This window comes from Phocoena phocoena, chromosome 6, assembly GCF_963924675.1.
Source record: "Phocoena phocoena chromosome 6, mPhoPho1.1, whole genome shotgun sequence".
Taxonomy (NCBI): domain Eukaryota; kingdom Metazoa; phylum Chordata; class Mammalia; order Artiodactyla; family Phocoenidae; genus Phocoena; species Phocoena phocoena.
This window is the reverse complement of record NC_089224.1, coordinates 104253116-104274826: the sequence shown is the minus strand read 5'-3', so window position 1 is coordinate 104274826 and position 21711 is coordinate 104253116. Positions and strand designations below refer to the sequence as shown.

General features: G+C 35.8%; 1 protein-coding gene across 1 annotated transcript in view; it reads left to right on the top strand.

Moving 5' to 3' along the window:
• The window catches only part of DENND1A (DENN domain containing 1A), a 488338-nt gene that overhangs the window by 57354 nt on the left and 409273 nt on the right, over positions 1-21711 (top strand). The window lies entirely within an intron of this gene.

The following is a 21711-nucleotide window of genomic DNA, read 5'->3' as shown; positions in this document are numbered from 1 at the left end:
TCTGGGTGGTTGTTTAGTGTATTTCATTATAGTTTGCATTTTCCTGATTAGTAATGAAGTTGTCCATCTTTTAATATATTTATTGGTTATCTGGCTATTTTTTTTTTCTTTTAGGAGTTTTTTGTATATTCTGTTTATAAGTCCTTTGATGGTTGTATTTGTTACAGTTATCTTCTATTCTGTGGCTTATCTTTCCACTCTTTTTTAAAAAATTGAGGTAATATTGGTTTATAACATTAAGTTTCATGTGTATAACATTATATTTCTACTTCTTTATACCCTAGAGTGTGCTCATCATCAAAAATTTGGTTTCCATTCATCACTACAGTTGATCCCCTTTACCCATTTCATACCCCCCACACCTTTTCCCTCTGGTAACCACTACTCTGTTTTTTGTATCTACGTGTTTTTGTTTGGTTTGGTTTGTTCATTAACTTTGTTTCTTTGTTTTTAATATTCTACATATGAGAGAGATCATATGGTTTTTGTCTTTCTCCACCTGACTTATTTCACTTAGCTTAATACCCTCAAGGTCCATCCATATTGTCAAAAACAGCAAGATTTCATCTTTTTTTATTTTTATGACCGAGTAGTATTCTCTCGTATACATCTACCACATCCTTTTTTATCTATCCATCCATTGATGGACACGTAGGTTGTTTCCATATCTTGGCTATTATAAATAATGCTGCAATGAAAATAGGGGTGCATATATCTTTTTGAATTAGTGTATTTGTATTCTTTGGATAAATACCCAGAAGTGGAATTGCTGGATTGTATGGTACTTCTATTCTTAATTTTTTGAGGAATCTCCATACTAGTTTCTATGGGTGGCTGCACCAATTTACATTGCTGTCAACAGTGCATGAGGGTTCTCTTTTCTCCATATCCTTGCCTACACTTGTTATTTCTTGCCTTTCTGATAATAGGCATTGTAGCAGGTGTGAGGCAATTGTGATTGTGATTTGCATTTTTCTAATAATTAGTGCTGTTGAACATCTTTTCATGTGCCTGTTGGCCATCTGTATGTCTTCTTTGAGAAAATGTCTATTCAGTTTCTCTGCCCATTTTTTAAATTGGGGTTTTTGTTTTGTTTTTGAGTTGTATGAGTTCTTTATATATTTTGTATATTACCCCTTTATCAGATATATCATTTGCAAATATCTTCTCCCATTTGGTAGGTTGTCTTTTCACTTTGTTGATGGTTTCCCTTGCTGTACAGAAGCTTTTTAGTTTGATGCAGTCCCATTTGTTTATTTTTGCTTTTGTTTCCCTTGCCTGAGGAGACATATCTAGAAATATATTGATAAAACTGATATCAGTGAGCATATTGTCTATGTTTTCTTCTAGGAGTTTTATAGTTTCAGGTCTTACATTCAAGTGTCTAGTCTATTTTGAATTGATTTTTGTGTATAGTGTGAGATAGTGGTCTAGTTTCATTTTTTTGCATGTGGCTGTCCAGTTTTCCCAACACCATTTATTGAAGAGATTATCCTTTCTTCATTGTATGTTTTTTGCTCCTTTTTTGTAAATTAATTGTCCATATGTGTATGGGTTTATTTCTGGGCTCTCAGTTCTGCTCATTGATCTATGTATCTGTTTTTCTGCCAATACCATGCTGTTTTGATTACTGTGGTTTTGTAATACAGTTTGAAATCAGGGAGTGTGATACCTCCAGCTTTGTTCTTTTTTCTCAGTATTGCTTTGGCTGTTTGAGGTCTTTTGTGTTTTCATCTAAATTCTAGAATTTTTTGTTCTATTTCTGTGAAAAATGTCCTTGGGATTTTGATAGGAATTGCATTGAATCTGTAGATTGCTTTAGGTAATATGGACATTTTAACAATATTAATTCTTACAATCCATGAGCATGGAATACCTTTCTGGTTGTGTGTGTCATCTTCAATTTCCTTCAATAATGTCTTACAGTTTTCAGTGTATTGGTCTTTCATCTCTTTGGTTAAATTTATTTCCTGAGTATTTTATTCTCTTGATATGAGTATAAGTAATTGTGTACTTAATTCTTTCTCTGCTAGCTCATTGTTGGCATATAGAAATGCAAATATAGATTTTTGTATGTTGATTTTGTACCCTGCGACTTTAGTGTATTCAGTTATTCTAATATTTTTGGTGGAGTCTTCAGGGTTTTCTATTTATAAAATTATGTCATCTGTGGATAGGACAGTTTTACTTCTTCCTTTACAATTTGCCTTTTATTTCTTCTTGCCTAACTGCTCTGGCTAGGACTTCCAGTGTTATGTTGAATAAGAATGGAAAGAGTGGGCTGTCTTTCTACTCTTGACGGGGTCTTTTGCTGAGTAGAAATTTTTACTTTTCATGTAGTCCAATTTATTAATATTTTCTTTATGATTTGTGCTTTTTGTGTCCTATTTTAAAACTCTTTCCCTATTCCAAGATTTAAAAGATTTTCTTCTATATTTATACTAGAAGTTTTAACATTCAATTTTACCTTTCATATATAGTCTGTAATGCACCTGGAATTGATTTTTTTGTTGGGGGGGAGGGGAGTATGGTATGAGGTGTAGGGCAGCTGTTCTACTGCCTATGCCACCTTTCCCTCCCCCCCGTCTCCCCTACTTTTCATTAATCAAAAGTCCATATATGGATGAGTCTCTTCCTGATGTAGTCATCTTTGCTCGTATGAATATCAACTGAATGAGTACTGAAGTTTTAAAATAAGTTGTGTTATCTAGTAGAGTAAGTTCTTCCATTCTGTTATTGTTAAACATTTTTCTTGGTTATTGTTGGTCTTTGTAGTTTCATATAAGTTTTGAATTGGCTTGTTAATTTCCTTAAATCACCCTGCTAGAATTTTGATTAGGATTTTATTGAATTGGTAAATTTGGAGCAGGTTGATTATTTACATATTTAGTTTTCACATGGAGAATATGTAATGAACATGACATATTTCTCTATTTAAGTCTTTTGTAATTTCTCTCAATTATTACAGCTATCTGCATAGGGGTCTTGTTCATCTTTCATTAGACCTGTTCCTGGGTATTTGGTATTCTCTGCTATTCTAAATGGTGTCTTTTAATTAGAATTTTTGACTTTATGGGTTCTATTACAATTCCCTTACAACTCTTCACCTCTGCTGCTGTAAAAGGGAAGCAACCATAGACAATATGTGAACAAAGGACAGGGCTGTGTTCCAATAAAACTTTATTTACAACAACAGATGGTGGGCTGGATTTGATTCTGAAGCTATAATTTGCCTATCCTGCCTTACATCATTGATTTCCAGCCTTTCTTGCTTTCTGGTAAATCTTTTAAAAAATAAAGTCTACATTTTCCCCTATAATCATGATTTTGGTTGTATCACACAAGATTTAATAATGTTTTAATTTTAAAATTCAGTATATCTTCTAATTTTTATTTTGACTTTAACCCACATGTTATTTAGAAGTGTATTGTTCAATTTCCAACCATCTAGAGATTTTTCTAATTATTATTTATTTTTTAGCTTGATTTCAATTTGGTCAGAGTACATAGTCTGTTGGGGGTTGGCAAACTATGGCCCAGGGGGTCAGACATCTGTTTTTATAAGTGACATTTTATTGGAATACAGCCATACTCATTTGTTTATGTATTATCTATGACTGCTTTCTTGCTACAACAGCAGAATGGATAGTTATGACATAGGCCATTTAGTCCATGAGCCTAAAATAATTAACTGTGTGGCCCTTTAAGAAAAATGTTACTGATCCCCTGTTCTTTATGATTTTAATCATGTGAAATTTGTTGCGACCTGGTTTATGGCCCAGAATTTGGTCATTTTTTGTAAATGTTCCATGTGTCCTTTAAAATATATGTATTGTGCGGTTGTGGTTGCAGTGTTTTATCTATGTTAACTAGGTCAAGATCTTTTCAATTCATCTGTGCCCTTACTAATTTTTTGTTGTCTTGTTCTTTTAGTTGAAGGAGAAATGTATATTAACCATAATCATGAAATGATATTTTGTTATTTCATTTATCTTCGTAGTTCTATCAACTTTTGCTTTATACATTTTAGGTGGTGTTATTAGGGGTGCATACTAATTGAGAATTATTTCTTGAAAATTGAACTTTTCGTCATTATGAAAGGACCATTTTCATATCTAGTAATGATTTTTGTCTTAAAGTTTACATCATCTGATATTTTAAAAATTGAGATTTAATTCACATACCATGAAATTCACCATTTTAAAGTGTACTATTCAGTGATTTTTTGCGGGGGGGGGGAGTGTATTCACAAGGTTGTGCAATCATCACCACTATCTAATTCTAGAACGTTTTTATCACCCTTAAAAAGGAACCTCGGGCTTCCCTGGTGGCGCAGTGGTTGAGAGTCCGCCTGCCGATGCAGGGGACATGGGTTCGTGCCCCGGTCTGGGAAGATCCCACATGCCGCGGAGCGGCTGGGCCCGTGAGCCATGGCCGCTGAGTCTGTGCTCCGCAATGGGAGAGGCCACAGCAGTGAGAGGCCCGCGTACCGCAAAAAAAAAAAAAAAAGGAACCTCATGCCCATTAGCAGTCACTCCCCATTCACCTTTCTCCCCATCCCCTGGCAACCATTAATCTACTTTTGTCTCTATGGATTTGCTTATTCTGAACATTTCATATAAATGGAATTATACAGGATATGGCTTTTTGTGCCTGGCTTCTTTTACTTAGCATAATGTTTTCAAGTTTCATCAATATTATAGAATGTATCACTACCACATTCCTTTTTAATGGTTGAAATAATATTCCATGTGGCCCATCCCAATCTTAACTCTCTCCTCCCTTAAAATAACCACTATCCTAACTTTATAGTAATCACTTTCTTGTGTTTCTTTACAATTTTATCACTCAGGTGTGCCTTACTAGGCAGTGTAGTTTAGTCTCATACATTTAAAGTTTTTTAATGTGTCCCTTTAAATTTCTTTTAAACTAGAAGCTTACCTTACACCCTGTTCTTTTTATTGAAATTTATCTGCTGAAGGACACCAGGCATGTGACTTATTAGTTTCCCATAGTCTGTGTTTTGCTGATTGCATACTCATGGTGCACTTTAAAATGTTCCTCTCTCCTTTGTATTTTCTGCAAATTGGCTCCTGGGTCCAAAGGCTTGATTAGAATCATGTTTGATCTCTTTGTCAAGACATAGGTGGTGGTGTGTGTGGAGGCACAGAATGTCCAGTTGTCTCCCTTTATGTTAACAGCTGTTGTTGTTCACTGCCTAGATCCATTAATTTGTTAGTAGGAATACTTGTACAAAGAGATACTATTTGTCTACTATTTGGTCAATGTGTTACTGTTCATAATTAAAGGCAAGGTAAATGGTGGTTTCTTCACCTTTGTTTACCAATTTTCAGGATAATGAATTAGTTTGTATTTTCCTGCTTCTTTGTATGCCTGGTGACCTTTGATTGCATGCTGGAGATAGTGAATTTTACCTTGTTGGGTGCTGGATATTTTTGTATTCCTATAAATATTCTTGAGCTTTTTTCTGAGACATAGTTAATTTACTTGGAAACAATTTGATACTTTGGGGTCTTGCTTTTGAGATTTGTTAGTGCCAAAAGCAACATTTAGTCTGGGACTGATTATTCCCCATTACTGAGGTAAGACCCTTCTTTGTACTCCACCTAGTGTCCAGTGGATTATGAGTGTTTTTCCAGTCTAGCTGGGAGGAACAGTCACTGTTTTTGCCCTTGTATAAGTGTGGGCATTCTTCCCTTTAAACCTCTTGGATGATTTTTCCCCATCCTTGGATAATTTCCTCACATGCATGTGCAGATCAGCACTGTCCTGAATACTCAAGGGGGACCCTCTGAAGATTTCCAGAGTTTTCTGTGCATTTCTTTCCTCTTTGGTACTCTGCCCTGCTAACTGTAGCCACCTTGATTTTCCTTGACTTCCTCAGCTGTGTCTCTTCAACTGAAGGAGTCTGCTGGGATTCTCCTGGCTTTACCTTCCAGTGCCTTGGCCTGGAAACTTTCTTTAGGCAGCAAGCTGGTACAACTGTAGGCTGGTACAACTGTAGGCTTACTTTGTCTCTCATTCTCAGGGACCACTGTCCTTCACTTCCTGATGTCTAGTGTCTTGAAAACTGTCATTTCATTCTTTTTGGCTTGTTTTTGTTTTTTTTTTTTTTGGTTCAGGCTGGAAGTAAATCTTGTCTTTGTAATTATTCCATCTTGACCCAAAGCCAAGTAATTTTACTAGACTATGTCTTGGTGTTAGATGTTCTAGGTCAATATTCTCAGGTACTTGTGTTTATTCAATATGTAATTTCAGATATTTAATTTATTTATTTATTGTATGTACATTTTAAGAAGTTTTCTTGAATTAAATATTTTTGGTATTTTTTCTCTTGCTTTTGTTTTCTTTTTGTCCTTTATTATGCATCTGTTTGATTTTCTTTGTCTCTCTCTTCAACATTTGCTACTTTATTTTGAATTCTTTCTATTTTCTCATTTCTTTTGGACTCTCCCACCTTATGTTTCTCTTCATGTGTTACCTGTTGTTTGAGTTTGTTTTCATGTTTCCTCTAATTAGTTTTCATATCTGAAATGATTTTTTTCTTTTAACTCTAATTCTTTCCTGAGTTCATTACCTCATTTGTACACTTCTATAGCTCTGACTTCCATTCTTTTGTGTCTTGTACAATTTTCTTTTTTTTTAATGTTGTTTTTAAACTTTATTTATTTTTGGCTGCGTTGGGTCTTTGTTGCTGCACGCGGGCTTTCTTCTAGTTATATGTGAAGTTAATTTTACTGAACTTGTAGAAGGACGAGTGGTTAGGGAGCTTTTATAACTTCACTAAGCTCTGTCTTCTGGTGTTTGCATTTGGTAGTTAAAAGCATGTAATGATTTTCTACCTAATCTTTCCTGGCTCTGTTCTTCTCTGTCACTTCTCTTTGCTTCCTCTCTAGTTTTTCTGTTCAATTTTAATTTCACCCCCAAGTTTCCCTTCAGTGTAGGGCCTTATCCTGGAAGAAGGCCCTAGATGAGTATTCAGAGTTTCAAAAACTGTGCCGCTGCCCCCCAGCCTTCTTCCCACAATATCACTTTCTTTCTTTTTTTTAAATAAATAAATTTATTTATTTATTTATGGCCGTGTTGAGTCTTCGTTGCTGTGCGTGGGCTTCCTTTAGTTGTGGTGAGTAGGGGCTACTCTGCATTGCGGTGCATGGGCTTCTCATTGTCATGGCTTCTCTTGTTGCAGAACACGGGCTCTAGGTGCGCAGGCTTCAGTAGTTGTGACACGTGGGCTCAGTAGTTGTGGCTTGCAGGCTCTAGAGCTCAGGCTCAGTAGTTGTGGCGCATGGACTTAGTTGCTCCGCGGTATGTGGGATCTTCCCGGGCCAGGGCTCGAACCTGTGTCCCTTGCATTGGCAGGCAGGTTCTTTTTTTTTTTTTTTTTTTTTTTTTTTTTTTGCGGTACGCGGGCCTCTCACTGTTGTGGCCTCTCCTGTTGCGGAGCACAGGCTCTGGACGCGCAGGCTCAGCGGCCATGGCTCACAGGCCCAGCCGCTCCACGGCATGTGGGATCTTCCCGGACCGACCGGGGCACGAACCCGTGTCCCCTGCATCGGCAGGTGGACTCTCAAACAGGGAAGCCCGGCAGGCAGATTCTTAACCACTGCGCCACCAGGGAAGCTCCAGAATATCACTTTCATCTTTGATATTTTCCTTGGGTGGAAAAGTCTAGTTTGGCAGCTAATTTTTTCCAGAATCTTAACAGTATTATCTCATTATCTTCTGGCTTCCATTTCTTGTACTGGAAAGTCAGTTATAAGTCTTATTGTTATTCCTTTGATGGTGATTTTTCTTCTTTTTTTCTGGCTGGTTTTAAGGTTTTGCTCTTCATTTTTCGTTTTCAACACTTGTACTGTGTTGTATTTGTATTTGTCCTGCTTGAGGTTTAGGGTGTTTCTTGAATCTAGGATTTGATTTTTCACATTAATTTTCACACAATTCTTACCGTTATTTATCTATTGCCTGTAACCCTATTGCCCCCACCCCCCTGCCCTGGGAATCCAATTACATATAAGTTAGACCTATTCACAGTAGGTCATATATTTCTTATTCTTTTTTTTCTATATTCCATATTTATATTGTCTTTTTGGACTTAATCTGAATATTTTCTTCTGGCCTATCTACCATTTTACTGATTTTTCTTTTCAACTAACTGAGTTTTCTGTTAAACCTGTCTATTGAGTTATTACTTAATTATATTTCCAGTTCTGAAATTTCAGTTCTTTATCATCTCTGATTTTCTGCATAACACCTCCTCCTTCTTGTCTCCTAGTCAGGGATTTAGATCATTTGAAGATGGGCTTCAGTCTCTGAGGATTTATTTATTTCCTTTTCAGTTTTATCATGGGGTATAATTATTTGGGGTTCATGCCCGAAGCCTGAGGTGCTTCCTGAGATGACCTCCCTTTTATGGGCCTTGAATTCCAGTTTCATCCTGTTAACCTGTTGGTGATTTAAAAACTCTGATCACCTTTTAGCCTCTTACTTGCCTTTCCTGGAATCAGCCCACATCTTTAGGAGAAATGTGGCCTCAAAGGTAGAATAATTTTTTTTTTTTAAAGGATCTCTGGGATCTTGGCTCAATGTAATTTGATACTTTTTGGGTAATTCTTTGATGCCTTTGAACGGTTGCTCTTTTTTATATTTTATTCATCTGTTCTATTTTTTCTGAATAGAAACATAGATCTAAATCCTAGTTCTCTTTAACTGGAGTGGAAATTCAGCTAGCTTTTTAAAAAGGAGCCCTTTATTCAGGCACTGGTTTAAGTTGGTTATAATGTTTCATAATCATAACATTCATTCCTTGAGGAAGATGGTACTATCCCCGTTTTCCTTATGAGGAAATAGATGTTTGAATAGGCTAATGAAGTTGTCCAAGATCACAACAAAATCTTTCCCTTGAGGCAGTAAATAATCCTGTTCTAGTCCACCTTCTCTTTCAGACTTTGGACTTAAGGATAACAAGTACCTTGGTATTAAATGGCAGGTACACAGGAAATCTAAGTGATAGAGAAACAAGTCCAAATAGAATCAGTATTATGTGGGTGTATATATGTAATGTAGACTATAGAAACCTATAATTAATTTTGTATGCATGAATAATTGGATGTGAATCCACCCACACAATTAGTTGAGTTGTAGTTCTCTATTTTTCAATGGAAAAATACTTTCCAAGTATTTGCCATACATTACAAGCTTTGATTTCCTGTTAAATATCTATGTATGTATAATTTTCAATCCATAATGTATGATTGATTAGGGGTTTGTTAGAATTTTAGAAGTTATTTTCCAGCTTTAAGTTAGGTTTAAATTATTATTTCTAGAGTCATACTTTACACTTTTTAAAAATTTTCATTTTGCTTTGGATCATATTCAGTTTGAAAGAGGAATTTTTAAAGTACTTCTTGATAGACCTCCAACTAAGAGAATCTAGTTGGTGTTTGAGCCTCACGTCTGATGAATGAGATGGTTGTCCACAGAATATGTGCCAAAGTTGGTGGGTTCTGGGACATGACAGATGGGATGGCAGGCCATGGCAGAGAACAGAAATAGATTAGATGGGGATCCAAGGGAAGATGGTATCTTGAATCAAGCCTGAGGAGCAAGAAGAAAATGAAAAGAGGAGAGCTAGTAATGAGAAGCTTAGCCAAGAGAATCAAGGAATGTGGTGTGAGGAGTGGTTTGATTCAAGTAGTCTGGAAGTAAGGTGATGAAGGGGAAGTGTGTGCCGCAGCGGTGACTGGAGGATCACAGGGGAGAACACGGTGGCCTAGAGGAGGCTTTCTGGCCCAGACACTTGGAAATAAGTTTTTAGAGTCCATAGTTCATATCAGGAATCTTCTGTTCTAATAAACTTTCCCTAGGTTCTGCTGCCTTAACAAATTAACAGAAAGGACCCCAGAAATCTCAGTAGCTGAGAAAAACAAGTTTATTACTTTCCCACAGTATGTTTTGGTTGTAGCTCTGCTCCAGGGTCAGCTTTGTATCTCAGTCAGGGACCCAGACTGAAGGAGCAACGTTCAACTGAGACATGCCTTTCTCATGGTGAAAGGAAAAGAGAAACAATGCAGTTGTAATGGCCTGTACAGCTTTGGCTTCGATTTGGCACAGGTCACTTGCATTCACATTTCTTTGGCCACTACTTCCACAGAGAAGGGCACTGCAAGTCATGTGCCAACAGGCAGGGATGTATAATCTCTCCAGGGAGGAGCAGTGAAAAATTGGGTACAAAATTACAATCAGCCACATCTTCCTTTCCAGGTGAGACTTTTGTGTGATAAGTGTGCCGTCTTGTAGAATTAGAGCCAATTTACCTTATTTCATCACTTCTGGAACACATTTTCTCCCATAGTTTAATGTCTGAAATCACTATGCGTCTTACAATAGATGGGGTCTTATAATCACTGCAAGCCAGGCAGCTGTCATGATGTCATTGCTGAAGCATGGAAGAACTTAGCTCTTAGTCCTGGTGATATGGTTGGACACCTGCAACTACTGACATTTCAGAACCATTTGACAAAGGAATATGAATCTAGATTTTCATCTGAAAACTGTCTATTGACATCCTCTAGTGAGATAGCATCCATTGTGGTATGGGTGTCAGCAGCTTGGAAAAAAATCTTGGAGGCAGTAGTGGAACATTAAAAAAAATTTTTTTTTTTGAAAAGCTGCATCACCGAGTGCTTCTGGTAGCACAGGGGATGATACTGTTAGAAAAAGTCTGGATTGAGGACTTTGAGTTGAAGTGATTCAGAAGAGTTGCTCTCTGAATGTGAAGAACTTTTAGAAATACTGTCACTAATTTATTGATTTACTGTGGTTATATTTTACTTATTATGTATGTATAATAGTGTTAGATGAAAAAAATCTGTTCTGAAGAAATAAGTTAATTTTACATGGTAAGAAACCATTACACTGTAATTTAATTCCCCCTACCTTTTTATTTTTGGATAGTAATAGACTGGTGGTGCATCTTACTCTCAGTGGCTTATTAAAGTCTATGGAATGTGGTAAAAATGCTTCCTGCACATTAAAAAAAATGCTCAATATTTATTGGGTAAATGGAGCCAAGGTTTCTTTCTTAGAAGGCCTTCTTATAATACATACCTTGAAATTAACTTTGAACTAATTTTATGCATTCTAATTGTAAATAAGATTTATATAAGATGTGTAAGTTATACCAGTGTTCTTGAACTGAAATTTCACTCCATTGTTTGGGACTACACAGTGAAGTTAACCTTTTTCTCCAAATGGTAAAATTTTGGTAAGGAGAGTTTTGTTTTATTTTCTAAGTATTTAATCTTATACTAGAGTAGATGGCTAAAACCTTCACTTTTAAAACAAAATAACAGCTTATAGTAGTACCTTAGATATAGATTGTAAGGTGTGCTGGTGTCAGGAAAAAATTGCATAGAATATCTAACTTGTCTGGAAGAGTATTTTTGCCATTTTGACATCTTTCACTTACTATGTGACCCTCTCAGTTTTGAAGTTACCTAAGTGTTTTTAATTTAAATTATACACATTAGAAAAAAAGTTAATAATATGTAACCTCTTGGTGATTTTCCAAATCTAAAAAAAAAATACATTTAACAGCAAATTGAGTACATACTTTTCATATTGCATTCAGCAAACCACTAATGAGGCATTGTGGTAGAGTTTACAAAGATGAATCAGCACTGCTCTGCCTTCAAAGAACTTTCATTCTCTTGTTGGCAAGTGATTGGGAGTTAAAGGTATTGGTATCCCCATTCTGGGTTTGAGAGGCACTGTGGTTTAGAGTTCAAGAGCTTAAATTTTAGAGTCTTTCTAGATCTGAGTTTAAATCTTGGTGTTGCTCCTTTGTCAACTTCTGCGAAGTACTTCACCTTTCTAGCCCTCAGCAGCTTCAACAGAGTGGTTGTGAGTACCTAGAACATAGTAGAAGTTTAATAACTGTTAGCTGATGCTGTATCATAGTCATCATTGTCATAATCATAATTCTCATCTTTATTTGGATGTAGTGAAAGAATTTTGATTTTGGTGTTAAATAGCCCTGGCAGGATTCCAGTCTGTCTCTGACATTTTAGGTGTGTGATATCACACTGTCTGTTGAATGGCTCCTCTTGAATTTCTCCTTATAGGCATCTCATACTGAACTTAGGATCTTTCCCCCAAGTTTTGTTCATTCTGTAGCTTGCCCATCTTAGAGTTGTTTGTACTAGAAACCTGGGAGTCATTCTCTCCCTGTCTCTCTGTCTTGGTCTCTCTGTTTCACTCACTCGCTCACTCACTTTTATCTCTCCAATTCTACCTCTTATCTCAAGTCTGCTAACTTCTCTTCACCTCCATTGCCGTGACCTGTGTCAAAGTGAGAAACAGTATGATCAGACTACTGTTATGGCCACCTAACTAAACTTAGGTTCAACTTTGCCTAATTCTAGTTCATTCTCCATATCTGATCCCCTTCAGGATCTTGTAAAATCTCATGCAAGCACAGATTACCCCCTTCCTTACAGTTAATCTGTTTTGTAGGTATTAGGGGCAAATGCTCAAATAATACAAATTTTTTCCTGTAATCCACCATAAGGAAAGACTGTGGTCAAGTTACAAAGTTCAGTTTTCACATTTTCTTGTTACGAATTTCTGTCAGCTGTTGCAGACTGGGGAGCTAGATGCTGTCCTACTCTTAGGACAGGAGCTGTACAATGGTTTCTTGTTTATTCTTTACATTCTTTTTCATTTTAAAATGGTGACATTTATTTTGGCAAATTTGGGAGATAAATTTAAAGTGCAATATAAAAATTTTCCAACACTCAGAGAGATAATTCCTGTTATTTTATTATATATATATGCAGTCTATTTTCGGTTTATACATGAGAATACTGTGTTTTTTTTAAATGAATTTGAGATGAAATGAGTATTTTAGAGGAAATTACATATTACCAAAGTAAAAGAAGAAGAAGAGATAGAAAACTTACCTGGAACAACATTCATGGAGGAATTTGATAAAGTTGTCAAAATACTACTCCTAAAAAGTTGCTAGTTCCAGATGGTTTGGCTAGTCACTATTCACATCTTTGCACAGATGCCTGTGCTATTTAAACTGTTATAAATGTTTTTCAATGGCATGCTTCTTCATCTTACTACATTGTTGTAACCCAAACACAAAAATATTAGGACAAAAAGATAAGACAAAAGAAAAGTACAGACTAATCTTATTTATGACAAGGAAACTGACATGGATAATCAGGGATAATGCTATTCTTCTATTTTTTGAAATCCCACAAGAAAATCAATTTAATATATTTTGAATATAAAATGCTATTACATTATTCACTCTGAATATAAACAACTTATGAATTAAAACTTTAATCCTACAAAAGATTATGTATTACTTGTAAGATATATAAAACAGCAGTAAACATTTTTTTATTTTTGGTTATCTATTGCTACCTAGAAAAATCACCCCAAAATTTAGCTACTTAACACAACACTGATTTATTGTTTCTCATGTTTCTGTGAATTGGCTGGGCTCCCCTAGGCAGTTCTGCTGCTCCACAAGGTATCAGCTGGAGTTGCTCATGCAGCCAGGAGCTCAGATGTCCAAGATGGCTTCACTCATGTGTCTCATGCTTCACCTGGGTGGCTGGAGCAGCTGCATCCTGGCTGAGCCTTTCTCTGTCCATGTGGCCTCTCTTCATTCAGAAGTCCAGCCCGAGATAACATGGAAGCCAGATCCCAAAAGGAGGAAAGCAGAACCTGCCAAGCTTCTAAAAGCCTAGGCCCCAAAATGGCTGCATAATTTCCACTGCATCCTGTTGTTCAAAGCAAGTCACGAAGTCAGCCCAATTGAAGGAGAGGGCAAACTGACTCCATGACTTGGTGGAAGAGTGGCATGTGCCAAAGGGATGGTAGTAATTGTTGGTGACATCTTTGGAGACAAACTACCACATTAGCTTAAATAGAACATTGCTAAGGCCTTGAAGCCCTCTGTTTGCTCCTTCCCTGAATCTGCCCTCCTATTGTCCCTCATTCCCACCCTCAGATAACCACTCCCCCATATTTTTTCACATTTTCTTGCTTTTCATGATTAGTTTACCAGGTATGTAGGTATCTCTAAATAATGTATTATTTAGTTTGCTTGTTGATATGAATTTATTTCTTAAGATAATCTTTTAAGTTTTAATTTAGAATACCTACATTGAAGATTATTTATGAAACTCAGAAAAGCAAAAGGAAAAAACTAAAATAGTTTCCAATCTCAATTCCTAGGTATAATCATTGGTAAGATTCTGGGATATGTTAACATACATGTACACCGCCCCCCCCCCCCCCCCATTTATATCAAATATTTCTTGTTCTCTGAATTTCTTTTTTCTTGAGTTTGGATGGCAAGGCTACTGCATTATCTGAATCTATAATATTTGGTTCCTGAATTTTGGATGACAAATAGTAAGAACTTGGATTTTCGAGAGACTCATCCAGACATTTATTTGACTGTTAAGATGGTTAGAGTTTGGATAGTGAAGGCCACCTCTGTATGTGTACGTATGTGTGCATGTGGTTAAATGGTGTGTAATTTTAAGCAAAGGAGGCAAAGGATCGAGTGTATAGTAATGCTGCTCTTTAAAATTTAGAATGAGAAATGGTCTCAGTAGATAGTTGTTAAATGCTACTCTGCCACAGTTCTCAAACTCTAGTGTGCATGATGATCACCTGGAGAGACTGTGAAAGCACAGCTTGCTGGAACCCATGCCCAGGGTTTGATTAAGTAGGTCTGGTGTAGGCCTGAGAACTTGTATTTTTAATGTTTCTTTTTCTTTTTCTTTTTTTAAATTTATTTTTGGCTGCATTGGGTCTCTTAGTTGCAGCATGCGGGATCTTTGTTGAGGCATGTGTTCACTGTCGCAGGTTCTTTGCTGCAGTGCGCGGGCTTCTCTCTAGTTGTGGTGTGCAGGCTCCAGGGTGCATGGGCTCTGTAGTTTGCTGCATGCAGGCTCTCTAGTTGAGGTGTGTGAGCTCAGTAGTTGTGGCGCATGGGCTTAGTTGCCCGCGGCATGTGGGATCTTAGTTCCCTGACCAGGGATTGAGCCCATGTCCCCTGCACTGTAAGGCGGATTCTTTACCACTGGACCACCTGGGAAGTCCCAGTAAGTTCTTAAGTGATGATGATTCTGCTGGCCCAGGGACCACACTTTGAGAACTTCTATTCTACCATATGATTTTTGATGGATGTATTTTAGTTCATCACATAAATGTATCATTATTTAGTCAATCCCTTGTAAGACAGGTTGTCTATAGTTTTGCTGTTGTAAACAATATGATAATGACCATCATTGTGTACATTTATTAACATTTCCTTTTAATATGTTTCTAGAAGTTGAATTACCTAGTCAAAGAGTTGGCACATTCTTAAGGCCTTTATTATATAATGCCTAATCATATTCCGACTGTATCCATTATATTCCATCTACGAAGATATGAGTGATTTAAATGAACATTCTAAAGTCTCTGAGGAAAGTTACTCCCCAAATAATTTAGCATTGAAATAAATGTGTAGCCTTGTTATTATTTTGTGAGGGTAATAGTCATTTGGATGTAAAAATTCCAGTATATTAGAAAGTTGATCAACTTATATTACAATTACACCTTACATATGGATGATTAGCATTTTTAAGTGTATGTCTTCAGATAAAAGGATCTGTTCTTCCTCAAGCCTCCCAACATGTGGACCAACATGCTATTTATTATTTATAATCTCCTACAGTGAAATCTCTGTAATTTTACATTTCCTTTTATAATTTGGTATAATGATGTTATCTTTCAAAGCAGTACTAGAGATGGTAATAATTTCTGATCTTGAAGGCCAAAGATTGGTTCTGAATCTTGTCCCTGCCACTTAGTTTGTGACCTCATTAATAATCTGAGCTCTAAACCTCAACCTTGTCATTTCTGAAAGGATGATAGTAACACCTGGAGTTGTTTATATAGAGAGTTTGGATATTTTTAGAACAGGGCAGTATTCTCTTGCTGTAGCCCATGGAGTTCTGCCAGAAGTGACCTGCTCCCTCAGCCTTGAGGGAGGATCACAGGCAAGAGACCAGTTAGCCATCAACAGCTCTTTCCATCCCAGTGGCCGTGTTTTTGCCTCTGAGAAGGTGTGGGGATAGAGTTAGTGGGACTGATGAGTACTACTGTCTGAATTTAGAATACCTCTCTTTATTTTCCTCTTTTACGTATCTACTATACTCCTTTAACTTTTTCACTGGATTGTTTTGAGGATTTTTTTTTTTTTTTTTTTTTTTTTTGCGGTACGTGGGCCTCTCACTGCTGTGGCCCCTCCCGTTGCGGAGCACAGGCTCCGGATGTGCAGGCTCAACGGCCATGACTCACGGGCCCAGCCGCTCCGCGGCATGTGGGATCTTCCCGGACCGGGGCATGAACCCGTGTCCCCTGCATCGGCAGGTGGACTCTCAACCACTGCGCCACCAGGGAAGCCCCTGTTTTGAGGATTTTATGAATTCTAAAGCTTGTGAAAGCTCTTTGAAAACTGTCCAGTCCTTTGTGAATTCAAAGTAACGTGATTTTTTTTCTCTGTTCAAGGAACTATTGAAATGACTCACTCCGTGGCCCCCAAGGGTAGTTTTAGAGAGACAGGTAGTTATTTATATTCCTCCAAATTGTCTTCTGATATTTGTTATAGATTTTACAGATATTTGTCATAGATTTTTGATTTCCAAATTACGTTCCCAGTTAACAAAGGGTTATGTTGAATAAGTTCGTAAAATACTTACTTGAAATTATAAATCTCCTTAGAAAGAACTTCATCCCAGCATTTAACTTTTCAGCCTAGCCCATGAAGCCTATTTCACCTTCTTCTTCCTTTTTTTTTTTTTTTTTTAATGGGGAGAGCTTGGTGCAGATGAAAGTTTGGACTTCGAAGTCATACAAATTTGAGATTAAATCTTGACTCTGTCACTTAATAGCTGCATAACCTTGGGGAAATCAGTTAACCTCTAAAATTTGGTTTCTTCATCTGTAAATTAAGAATGATAGTGCCTATCTCATGGGATTATTGTGAAGATTAGAAACGAAAATGTTAAGTCAGTTTGGGACCTGTTGCCAAATAGGTCCTCAATAATTGTTTCCATTCTCTTTATCCTCTGGATATATTGCTGTAAGTTTTCCTTTTGAATTATTACACCAGTTTTTTTTTGTTGTTGTTGCTCAGAGTGCTAGATTGTCCCAAAAGACTAAATTATAGATATGTTTTAGCCTCCCCATATGTTAGATATTAGGTAATAAAGGAGAATAAAGTCAGTTTGGAAGTTAGATAGGCCATAACATTGTATATCTTAAGGAATTCTCTTAGAAAACTTGTTTTTAATAAATTAAAACCATTTCCCCCTTTTGTGGTGGTGGCAGTTATTAGAGGTTATCCCTGATCTACAGTACAATGGCTATTTGCAGTAAGTGACTTTCTGATCCTTTTTTTGATTAGACTTGTTCAGTGTGTTGCAACTGTCTGTAGTCATGTGAATTTATTAAAGTAGTTATATGGTCAAATGTATATTTGAGGGAGGTGTCAGACTTTATACGTTTGCTGAATATCTATTTAGGAATACTGCTTATGCTGGTCAATGGTTCCTGCTGATTTAAAAACAGAAGGTGCATATGTTGACAGTGCTTAGATTGTATAAAATTGGTTGTGTTGGCATCTGACCCTGCAGGAGAGCAAATTATATCTTGAATGAGTAATTTTAAAGAATAAAGCTGTTTGTGATATCTTTGTTGTGAAAGTACTGTTTCATTTCCATCGTCTTAGTTTTAATAACATTTAATTTCCTACCCAACCACAACACTTCTTTTCTAGTGGGGTTTGGCCTTTATAGATTGAATCATTTTCAGTTTTATATTTTTAATGAAAAAGATTGTCAGCATTAGGAATTCCTTTAAGGAATTGGAATTCATTTGTTTTCAGCTAAAGTTGGAATCATTGCTAGACTCACAAAAATATCACTCAGTGAATGAGATCTAACTGATCAGTTTAAAAAATATTTTGTTAGTATTAATATTATTCCAATTATTGCCTCTTTAGTTTTTCTTTAAATATTTTTTAGGTAGCATCACGTGGACACAGGAAACTAGTGTGCATTGTTCTATTAATAAAGAAATGGTTGTTCTCTGATTTGATTGTTTGAATTGTGTGAATTGGAGAGTAATTTTTTTTAGCATGACACTTTGGGAACTGCTACTTGGTTAGGATACTTTTGTTTCAAGGTCTCTTTGAGTCAGTTCCTATTAAAAGTGACATGTGACAACCTGCATAACAATGAGAATATTTGAACAATACAATACTTGTATTATTATTGTATGGCTTTGAGGAGAACCTCATACTGTGTCTAATTGAATTTATTATGCTTAATGAATTTTTTAAACCAAAGAGTACCTTTTTTGTTTTCTTGACCATTGCATTTACATTTTTAAGTGGATATAAAATATACTATAAAGTATGTAGAATGAGAATTTGCAGCCTAAAAGGTAATTATACAGCAGTTGCAGTTTAGCATTTGCAAAGAAATGCCATAAAAAATTATATTCTCAATAAGCTAGGTTTTAATAGATGGCAGGAGAAGGAAGGGGTAAAAATATTGAATTAACATTTGCGTTCATTAACAGTTCCTGTGAATTTTTATAAAAGAATTCATCACAGTGAATTTATTTAGTAAATTATCAATGTTCGTATTACATACCTCCTGAAGAATGCCGTATAGCGTCACATTCAGAAACATATCATTAACTAAGATGGTGTTCTTTCCCTTTTTCAAGAGAACAAAGTATTCAAATTTAGCTGCTTGAAACTAGCTACATTATGTAAATTATTGTGGTAAATGTAACATTATGTAAAAATCTCCAAAGTAGTTACATGAGGATTTATATCGGTGAAATAATTTTTGTTTATGTAAGTATCTCTGTGTATGAAGTTTAGAGATGATTGAAGCAGTGTTAAATGAGCCATTTCTTTTCTCTTAATATTGTAATTATTGAAGTAAGCATTTACCTTGTGGCCTTTTTCTAAACCTAAGCTTTGGAAAGGAGAAGGAAGCTTTGAGATTGTGAAGTTTGAGGGCTAGGTAAAAGTTTGGATTTGTGTCCCCATGAAATGCTCTTAAAACTTGGTATTTCATGATTCATGAAAGAAAGCTGGTAGAAGCATCTGACCACTTTGCTGTTGCTTAGTATTTTCACTTGCTAGGTGGTCCAATTATCTGTTTGGATTCATTGTGCTTTTGTTGGATAAAGGTGAAACAGGTCTTTCTTTTGGTCTAAGAAAAATTGACCCAATGTATTCTGGTATATTCTGTCCTACCAAATATCACTAGCTATGACTTATCATATATAAAGGAATTAAGACATATGAAACTCTCTAAGCATTTTTTGGATGAGGAGGGCTTTGCCAGCTGCTCTTAGGAGTTAAGGAGCAAAATGGCTGTCACCAGGCAGTTCTATTTGAGAGACACTTGGCTGTCCATTTGAAACAAGTTTCCTGCCTGCTCATACCATTCATAAAAATAAATTGCAGCTGGATTAAAGAACTATTTTAAAAGCAAAAGTTCATAACTTTTGAAAGAAAATGTGAGGATATTTTTAAAGGTATGGATAGCAAAGGATTTCTTAAATAAGATATGGAAAAGCACAAATCATGATGTAAAAGACTTGACTACACTAAAATTTAAAATTTTGGTATGGCAAAAGTAACTATAAATGAAACAAAAAGAAAATGATCAGACTGAAGGAAAAATTTTGCAAGGCTTGGGATCCAGAATATATAAGAAATTTGAAAGAAATAAGTAGAAAAATAGGCAAAAATATTAAATAGCAAGTCACAAAAGAAGAAATTCAAATGGTTAATAATCATATGAAAAGATTACATCATGAAAAATCAAGGAAAAATACAAATCAGAACCATGAGATACTATTTCATATGTGAGACTGGCAGAAAAATTTAAAAGTTGAATAATACCAAGTATCAGTGAGCATGTTGGGGAACAAAAACTCTTAAATGCTTTGGCAATACCTAGTAAAAGTAAGTGGAGGGTTTTCATATACTAGGAACCAGCAGTGTCACTTATATATATATAATGTAGAGGTATTCTCACATGTGCACAAGAAGACATAATCAAATGTTTATAGCATTTTTTTTGTAGTAGAAAAATATTGAAAACTTAAATGGCCATCAGTAGGGGGAATGGATAAATTATGACTTATTCATAGTTGGAGAATATTATAGCAGTTAAAATGAATGAATCCAATCTACTTGAGACAAAACGAACAAACCTCAAAAATATAATTGTGAGTAAAAAAAGCGAGTTTAAAAATATTACATATAGTAAACCAGATGTTAAAAACACAAAACAACTCTATTTTTTGTCATGGGTACATTCGTATGTATTAAAAGTATAAAAGAGTGAAGGGGAAGGCTGCATACCAACCTCGAGACAATGGTGACTTCTGGGAAGGGGAGGAGGAGGAGAATGGGATGAGGGTGGGAGGTGGTGCTTTAGCTATATTTGTAAATAGGAATGTTGCAAAAGTTAATATTTGTGTCCATCAACTGGTGAGTTAATAGACAAAATGTGGTATATTCATATAATGGGAAACTATTCAACTATAAAAAGGAACAAACTGCTGATATATGCCATGACGTGGACAAACTTGAAAAACATTATGCTAAGGGAAAGAAGCAAGATGCAGAGACCACACATTGTATGATCCCATTTAGATGAATGTCCAGAAAAAGCAAATCTAGAGGGGCAGATAGATTAATGGTTGCTTGGAACAGGAGTAGGAAAATTGATTAACAATAAAGGGACATGAGAGACTTCATTAGGTTGATGAAAATGTTCTAAAACTGACTTAATGATGATGATTGTACAACTTGGTAAATTTACTAATAATCATTGAATTATATACTTAAAATGGTTGAATTATGTGATATATGAAATATACCAAAGTCAAGTTATAGAAAAGTTAATATTTGTTAAATCTCTGTGGCAGTCAATTTAAGAGTATTTCAGAGGTTCAATTAAAAATTATTAAAAAGGACACCTTTTCATTTCACTTATACGTGTTCTGATCACTTCATTATTTTAAAAAAGGTATTGCAGTTTACAAAGAGGTAAATCCACGAAGTTAAGTGTACAGCTTGATGTATGTATATACTTGTGTAACCCTTACCAAGATCAAGTTCAGTTATGGTACAGCAGTGTGACTATAGTTAACAGTACTGAATTGTATACCTAGTTGAAATTTGCTGAGAGGGTAGATCTTAAGTGTTCTTACCACACACAAAAAAGGTAACTGTGTCAGTTAATGGATAGATTATTTAGCTTGATTGATTATTTCACAGCGTTTACATATATCAAAACATCAAGTTGTACCTTAAATATATACAATTTTTATTTGTCAATTATACCTCAGTAAAGCTGGGGAAAACACCGGTTGTGGCACCCTAGAAGGTTCCTTTGTGTGTCCTCCTAGTCAGTATCTTCCCTTCTCCTCCTGCCCCCAGAGGCAACTACTGTTTTGATTGTTATCACTCTATATTAGTCTTGGTTTTGAATTTCATATAAATGGGATCATCTTGTGTCTTTTGATCAAAATTCATCCATGTTGTTGCATGTAGTGCATTCTTTCTGATTGCTA